We start from the raw sequence: 7,353 nt of genomic DNA, 5'->3' as shown, positions 1-7,353 counted from the left end.
CTGGGCACCACGGCGGGTAAGGACTAAGCCTAGTCAGTACCAGCTGACACACGTTAGCGAGTCGACATTAGTCGACACAGGCCGGGCTCCCCTCATTGGCATAGCTCGGGTGAAGCTCAGCTTCGCATATCGGACTTATCCTTACTTAACACTTTGATACACTCTGATATATGTTTATCAGTTACGTGTACATTATTAGAACCTTTTAAAACACATTTTAATTTTGTATCAAAGTGTTTACCTTCAACTTGATACGGTTTGATACACTCCAGCTAGCCAATCAGAGCACGATATTTTATAGACATATTTCACGTAGTCTCAATAGGGATTTATATTTTCATTAATTGCGAATCATGTCGTAAGTTTCTTGATATAATTTTGTTTTTATTGTATAAGTGCATTAAATGTTTCTGTGTCTTTTTAGCAGTATATGTATCAATGTATCAAAGTGTTAGAGGTTTCGGGATGCTACAAAAAAGGCCCGAAGTGTATGCCTTCAACTTGACTCAGTTTGATACACTTCAGCCAGCCAATCAGATCGCGATATTTTTCACATATATTTCAGGTAGTCTCAGACAAGGATTTATATTTTAATTAATTACGTATCGCATCGTAAGTCTCTTGATATAACTTTTTATTTTAAAGCTATACAAAATGTTGTTGGGCCTTTTCAGCAGCACATCAAATACACATTCACTCTGTTTAGGTAAGATCTGAAGCCAATCATGACGGTCGCTGGAACGTCATGGTAAGAATTTCCAACGTATGTGAGTCCAATGTCGTGGTATATCACACGTCTAAGATATAACTTTACAAGTTCAAATATATAAAAGAAAATGCTGTGTATCCTGATTTGTTGATATACTTCAATTAGTAAATCAAGTAAATGTCCGTGATCATTGGAATTACGCAGTTGTCTGATTTGGACACAAAACTCACTCGCGGTGGATACGATGAGATCCAAAACCTAATGAGTTTCCATTTTTCATAAGCGATGTATGTAATAATAAAAACAGAACTATTTTGATTGAATCTGAGAAATACATTCAAACTTTCCACAGTCTTGCGAAGCGGAGAGTGGTGTGTATCAACAATGATATAAGTAACAGAATGGTCGGGTACTTTTTCCATTCTATTTGAAGCTTCCACAATGTTCTGCTAGTAATTTAAAAAAATCATACCAGCATATAAAATACTTTAATGGTTTTCTATTGACCTTTCATGTGAAATAAAATAAAATATAACTCTTCTCAAAACTTTGTATGTCAGTACAGACTTAGGTGATATCGTGTTTTTAGCGACCGTGATACAACTTGAAACAATGTATCAAAGTGTTCGGGGTTTTGGGATGCTTCAATAAAGGCCTTATGCATGCTATTGGCTGGATCATCTGGCCGTCCATTGTTTTTCTTTTCGTCCTTTTTTGCCCTCTTCTTTGTCACCGCTCCAGACCCAACCTGGCTGTGCACTGTCATGTGCACACTTGCTGCCGGGCATGAGTTACCACCGAACGCCATTCGCAAAGTTGGAAGGATCCTGGAAGGTCAAGGAAGAAGACACCACTCACTGACCATCTTCTTAAACTAGTGTACAGGAACCCTAGGCTGACAGCAAAGGGTCTCAAGAAACTCCACCCCAAGCTCCTTATAGACGTTGCCATTTCTACCATCCCTCCCCCCCCAAAAAAAAAAAAAAAAAATGAAAAAAAAAAACACAACTAGTCATTGGCAGACTGGCACAAGACCCTCTTGTTCAGTAAGAGTAGTTTCAAAGTCGTAACATCCCGGAGACTGGGTGTACGGCGCCCCCTCAGTACGAGCTCAGGTGTAATATTATAGAAGTGAAGCTCGGTGCTTCCGTAAAAAATTGGGGTTGCTTCAGTGGGAATGTGGGTAGGGGTTGACTCAACTTCTTGCCTGAGAATGTGATCATGAATGGGAATCGCAACATCCAATTTCTGAAGGATCACATGTTAAATTCTTATGCTATTCATGACGCCACCCGGTTCATGCAATGTGGCGTTCTCTGCCAACCTTCTAAAACAGTGAAAAGCTCCCTTAATGATAAGAATATCCCAGCCATGAAGTGGCCCGACAACCGTTCAAATTTAAATCCGGTTAAGAATGCATGGAAAGTTTTTTAAGGGGAATGTGAGGGATGCACAAGTGTCAACAGTACCGCGGCTGCGGGAGGTCGTCATACAAGAATACGACTTTCGATTGCTTCAGGAGCCTGTGTGACAGTATGCCACAACGAATCCACACTGTGCTGAAGACCAAAGGGGGATAACGGGGTGTTAGGGCGAATGTTACTTAAATCAACCTGTTATTTCTTTGTCTATTTCATGTCATTGTCGGCTGGGTGTTTCTTTTTATACTGGTCCCAGTATTTTCGGCGCCCACTGTACAGGAATATATATATGTATTTATACATATTTATATATGTATACATATGTATGTATATATAAATATATATATTTATATATACATTTACTCATACATACATAGATATATATGTATATATAGATATATATCTGTACGTATATTCAATTTATATATATACATATGTGAATGTATTTATATAGATATATTCATACATGCATATAATTATATGCATATATGCATATATATGTATGTGTATTTTCATATATTTGTATATATATTTTTGTATATACATATACATACATATATATAATATACATATACATACATATATATAATATACATATACATATATATATACAAATATTTATAATATATGGAAATAAAAAAAAAAAGAAAAAAAAGATCCTCGTGTTCATATTTTCAAATAATCATAACATTCGCTTAAAGACTTCACAGCGGACTTCACATGCACCGTCTCTGAATGGTTGTCCTGCCGTACCACTTAGAACTCATAGAAAGGATGAGAATCATACTTTAACACTGCAATTTTAAGTATGGATACTTACATACCTATGTCGGTGTACGTTTATAAATTATTCTAATAAGTATAGCTTAGCACACAAATACATATAAATGTCAAAACAAAAAAAAGAAAAAAAAATCTCTTCACATTGTCAAACAGAAGTAAATGACCGTTGCCACCTCATAAGCCACGGCGTCCTAGCTTTTTAACTTATCTTTCATGCTATCCTTTCGGATCAGGCAAAGGCAATGCTCTGCCTTCCACCAACACCTACATTCACCACGTCAACATGGCCCCCAGCGAACATACACGCAACAACCGTCATCACTGCTTAGTAACAAGATAGTTAGTAATTAATGTCATGATAATATATGTATATGCATGTATGTATATATATATATATATATATATATATATATATATATATATTATATATATATGAATGCCAGTCACTACGGCCCTCAATCACTACGGCCCCAGTCACTTCGGCCTCTGACCCCAGTCACTATGGCCCCAACATGAGTCACTACGGCACCAACCCCTAGTCACTTCGGCCGACTCAGACCAACCACCTTAGTCACTTCGGCCATCATTAGAAAGTATTTTTAATGAAAACTGGTATTCTTTCCTGCTTGCATTAATAGGAAATAATTACATTAAGACATGTTGATAAAAGAAAATATATTTAACACAGAAATAGCTACATAACCAGAATGTATATGGTTCATACAAACTGTACAAATCCTAGTCGTACAACACATATAAGGGAATCATATTAATTTTTACATAACTTCGAACATGCTTTTAAGAGGTGATTGGTGGTTATTTCATGGTCTTCATACCGTTTCCATAGGGCAAATATTTTGCCTTGGACTGTTCTAAACTGACGGCGCTGGCGACGTGTGTGTTTACCATCCTTGACAAGACGGACCTCTACAGTTACATTTTTTGCTTCTTTGTACAGCAATGGCACTAAAACATAAAATGGAATATGAGAGCTGCCTGCCATACCATTCAACTTTCTGTGGTATCCCTCTACGTCATTGTTAGTCCGGATACTCTGCCCGAATACAGTCCAGTCACTTGGCGCCCAGAATCCATTGATCCAAGTTTCTTTATATATTCCATTAGAATTTGAAGTGGTCCAGGAGGCACTCGTAATTCAATCTGTTCAAATGCTGTTTTTATGTGTTCTTCAGGGAGGAAAGGAAGTGCCATGAGCTGCCTTATGAAATCCTTAGGTGGCCGATGATTCATGTATGGAGCAGCCAGTCCTATTTCTTGGATTTTTCTCCAAATGGCTTGATTCCAATGGGACGAGCATCCTTGCAATTTTACCATCGGGAGTAATGTCCTGACAGCCGACCATACAGCAGCTTCAAAATCCAAAACCGATTTCTCTACTTTGCACTCCTGTAGAATGTCTAAAATAGCCTTAAAAACTTTCTTGTAATTTTTTTTTCTTTTCCCCGACATGAGGGTAAATACTAGAGGAACTTGTTTTATATTTTCTTCGATTCCTTTCACAAATGCATGAATGCCAAATAATTGATATAATGGCTTGCGCACTACACGAAATGTAGCATCCACGTACCACGTCCTTGCATTCTTGAGTAAAGCAAGTTGTTCAGAAGTAGCGAATACAAAGTGTCGGCCACCAGTTATAACAATATCCTTCTGAAGGAACTCTTTTGGGATGTAATTGTCATCCTATTCAAAGTTCAAATTATCTGGTTCATCAGGTCTGTCACCCTATCTAAGGCGATTTGGAGACCGTGCTATATCAACTGTATTTAAACAGGCTGCATCATCCCCTTCTGTGGCAGTTATAGCACGATCTACTATAGAAGAAGCAGATGAAAAAATGGTCACCTTCTCTTTGGCTAAGGCCTTTGCAGCAGCAATGACTTCAGCCTTAAAAGTAGCACCTTATTGGGGTTCGTGAACATGATGATGAGATCCTCCGGTGAAAATGGAGCCATTCTGAAGGACAGTAGCAGGACATGTTAGCATCTTGTTTCTCACACTACAGCGCCAAGTTACTTTACCAGTTGGATTTTTCTTCTTCCCTGTGGCCTTTTGGTTATAGGTATAACCAAAGGAATCTACAAGGAGGGCATTTCCTCTTCTCGTACCACCTTCAATGATCTTATAGGAGTTTATTAATTCATCCCCTATACCTGGAACTTCATCAATAATGTCATCAGGTAGAATACTTTCTTCATATTCCTCTGGCAAGGTTGGTCGGGTGCAATATGTGTTGTTTGATATTTATTATTTGCATAAACACACATAATACCTTAGAAAAGGGAGGACTGGATGAAATATTCAGGAGGAGTTGGACTGAGACAAACAACACAAATACACAAACAAATGTCTTATTGAATTCTTTAGAAATATACATGGACAACATATGATTTATACACTTTTGGTAATATATACATTTATGATTCTATATTCCTTTCCTTGGTCATGAAATGACACGTGGTTTCTCTCTCTCACTGTAGTTCTTATATTTAAGTTAACATCTTGGGAGGCCGTAGTGCCTGGGGCCGCCGTGACTAGGGTTGACGGTGAGAGAGGCCGTAGTGACTAGGGCCGAAGTGACTGGGGCCGTAGTGGTTGAGGGCCGTAGTGACTGGTTCCCATATATATATATATATATATATATATATATATATATATATGAATATGTATATATACACGCACATATATACTTATATACATATGTATATGTATATATATACATATACATATATAGCCACATATAGATGGAATAATGCAATACCGCATTGATATAGGTGTATAACAATCCTGGGTCGTGTGGTATGGTTGGTTTAGTACTGGCCCTCCGGTCTCATACCCGGAGTGACCTAGGTTCGAGGTCAGGTCAGGGAGGATTGTTATACAGCCACATATATATATATATATATATATTATATATATATATATATGTGTGTGTGTGTGTGTGTGTGTGTGTGTGTGTGTGTGTGTGTGTGTGTGTGTGTGTATTAATATACATTTGTTTAAATATCAATATTCATATATATTCGTTTATATATATATATATATATATATATATATATATATATATATGCATATATATATACATACATATATGTATATATATATATTCATATTGTAAATTGATATATAAATATATACATTTATATAATTTACATATATGCACACACACACACAACATATACACATACATATGTGTGCATGTATGTATGTATATACGTGTGTATATATATGTATATGATATATATATTCATATATACATATACATATATGTATATATACATATATATGTGTATATGTATATATATACACATATATGTACACAGAAACACACACATATATATACACACACACATATACACACACACACACACACACACATATATATATATATATATATATATATATATCTTTATTGCGTTTCCTATAATATCCAATGGCATTTGATGAATTTTAATTGCATGACGTCAGATCTATGATGGATTTTATTAGCGAGTGCAATATATGTTACTAAAGTTAATAACATTGCAGTGGTAAATATATAAATATAATATATTTGCTTATTACGTGATCAAATGACCAACGCATTTTCCGTTTCATTATATTTGACTTACAAGTAATTGTTAATAGAATTTTAGCGATTTGGGAAAGCTTTTCGATATTCGGAAAGGCAAACAAATCAAAGGAATGTATACAGCAGTATATATATATATATATATATATATATATATATATATATGTATATACATATATATATATATATATATATATATATATATATATATATATATATATATATATATATATGACACAAACATAGTAACGAGTACACAAAGATAAAAAGAAAACAGCCACAGTAAGAAATGAAATTGAAATTGAATTGATTCAATTTCATTTCTTACTGTGGCTGTTTTCCTTTCATATATATATATATATATATATATATATATATAATTTTTTTTTTTTTTTCAATAATTAACTTGGCATGACATTGGTAGCTGTGGTGGCTGCCCAGCTGACCCCCTCGGCTCCTGTGCATTCAGAAACCTCCAAGAGCGCAAACTGGAAGGCAGTTGGGCGAACGCTCTGACCGAGGCTTCCGGTATTTTGGACGCAGGAGTGGCTCACGCTGAGCTGATATTGTAGTCCTTAGGGATGTGCAAAATAGAGGATTTTTCTTAATTATAACCGCATTGTCAGTCGCGATGCCGAACTAAGAGATTGTGAGATGATTAGAGATGATTATATAGGGGTGAATGCCAAAGAAAACATTTTGTTTTATAAATATGGCACATTTTTTCCCCCTTAAAACTGGTCGAATTACAATTTGTTGATATAAAGTGAATTGATAAATACATTATTGTATTTATATGTGCGTATGTATAAATATATATAACACATACACATGCTAAATATATATGT

The sequence above is a fragment of the Penaeus chinensis genome, chromosome 13 (assembly GCF_019202785.1).
Source record: "Penaeus chinensis breed Huanghai No. 1 chromosome 13, ASM1920278v2, whole genome shotgun sequence".
Lineage (NCBI taxonomy): Eukaryota > Metazoa > Arthropoda > Malacostraca > Decapoda > Penaeidae > Penaeus > Penaeus chinensis.
The sequence above is the reverse complement of the archived record's forward strand: the minus strand, read 5'-3'. Positions refer to the sequence as shown.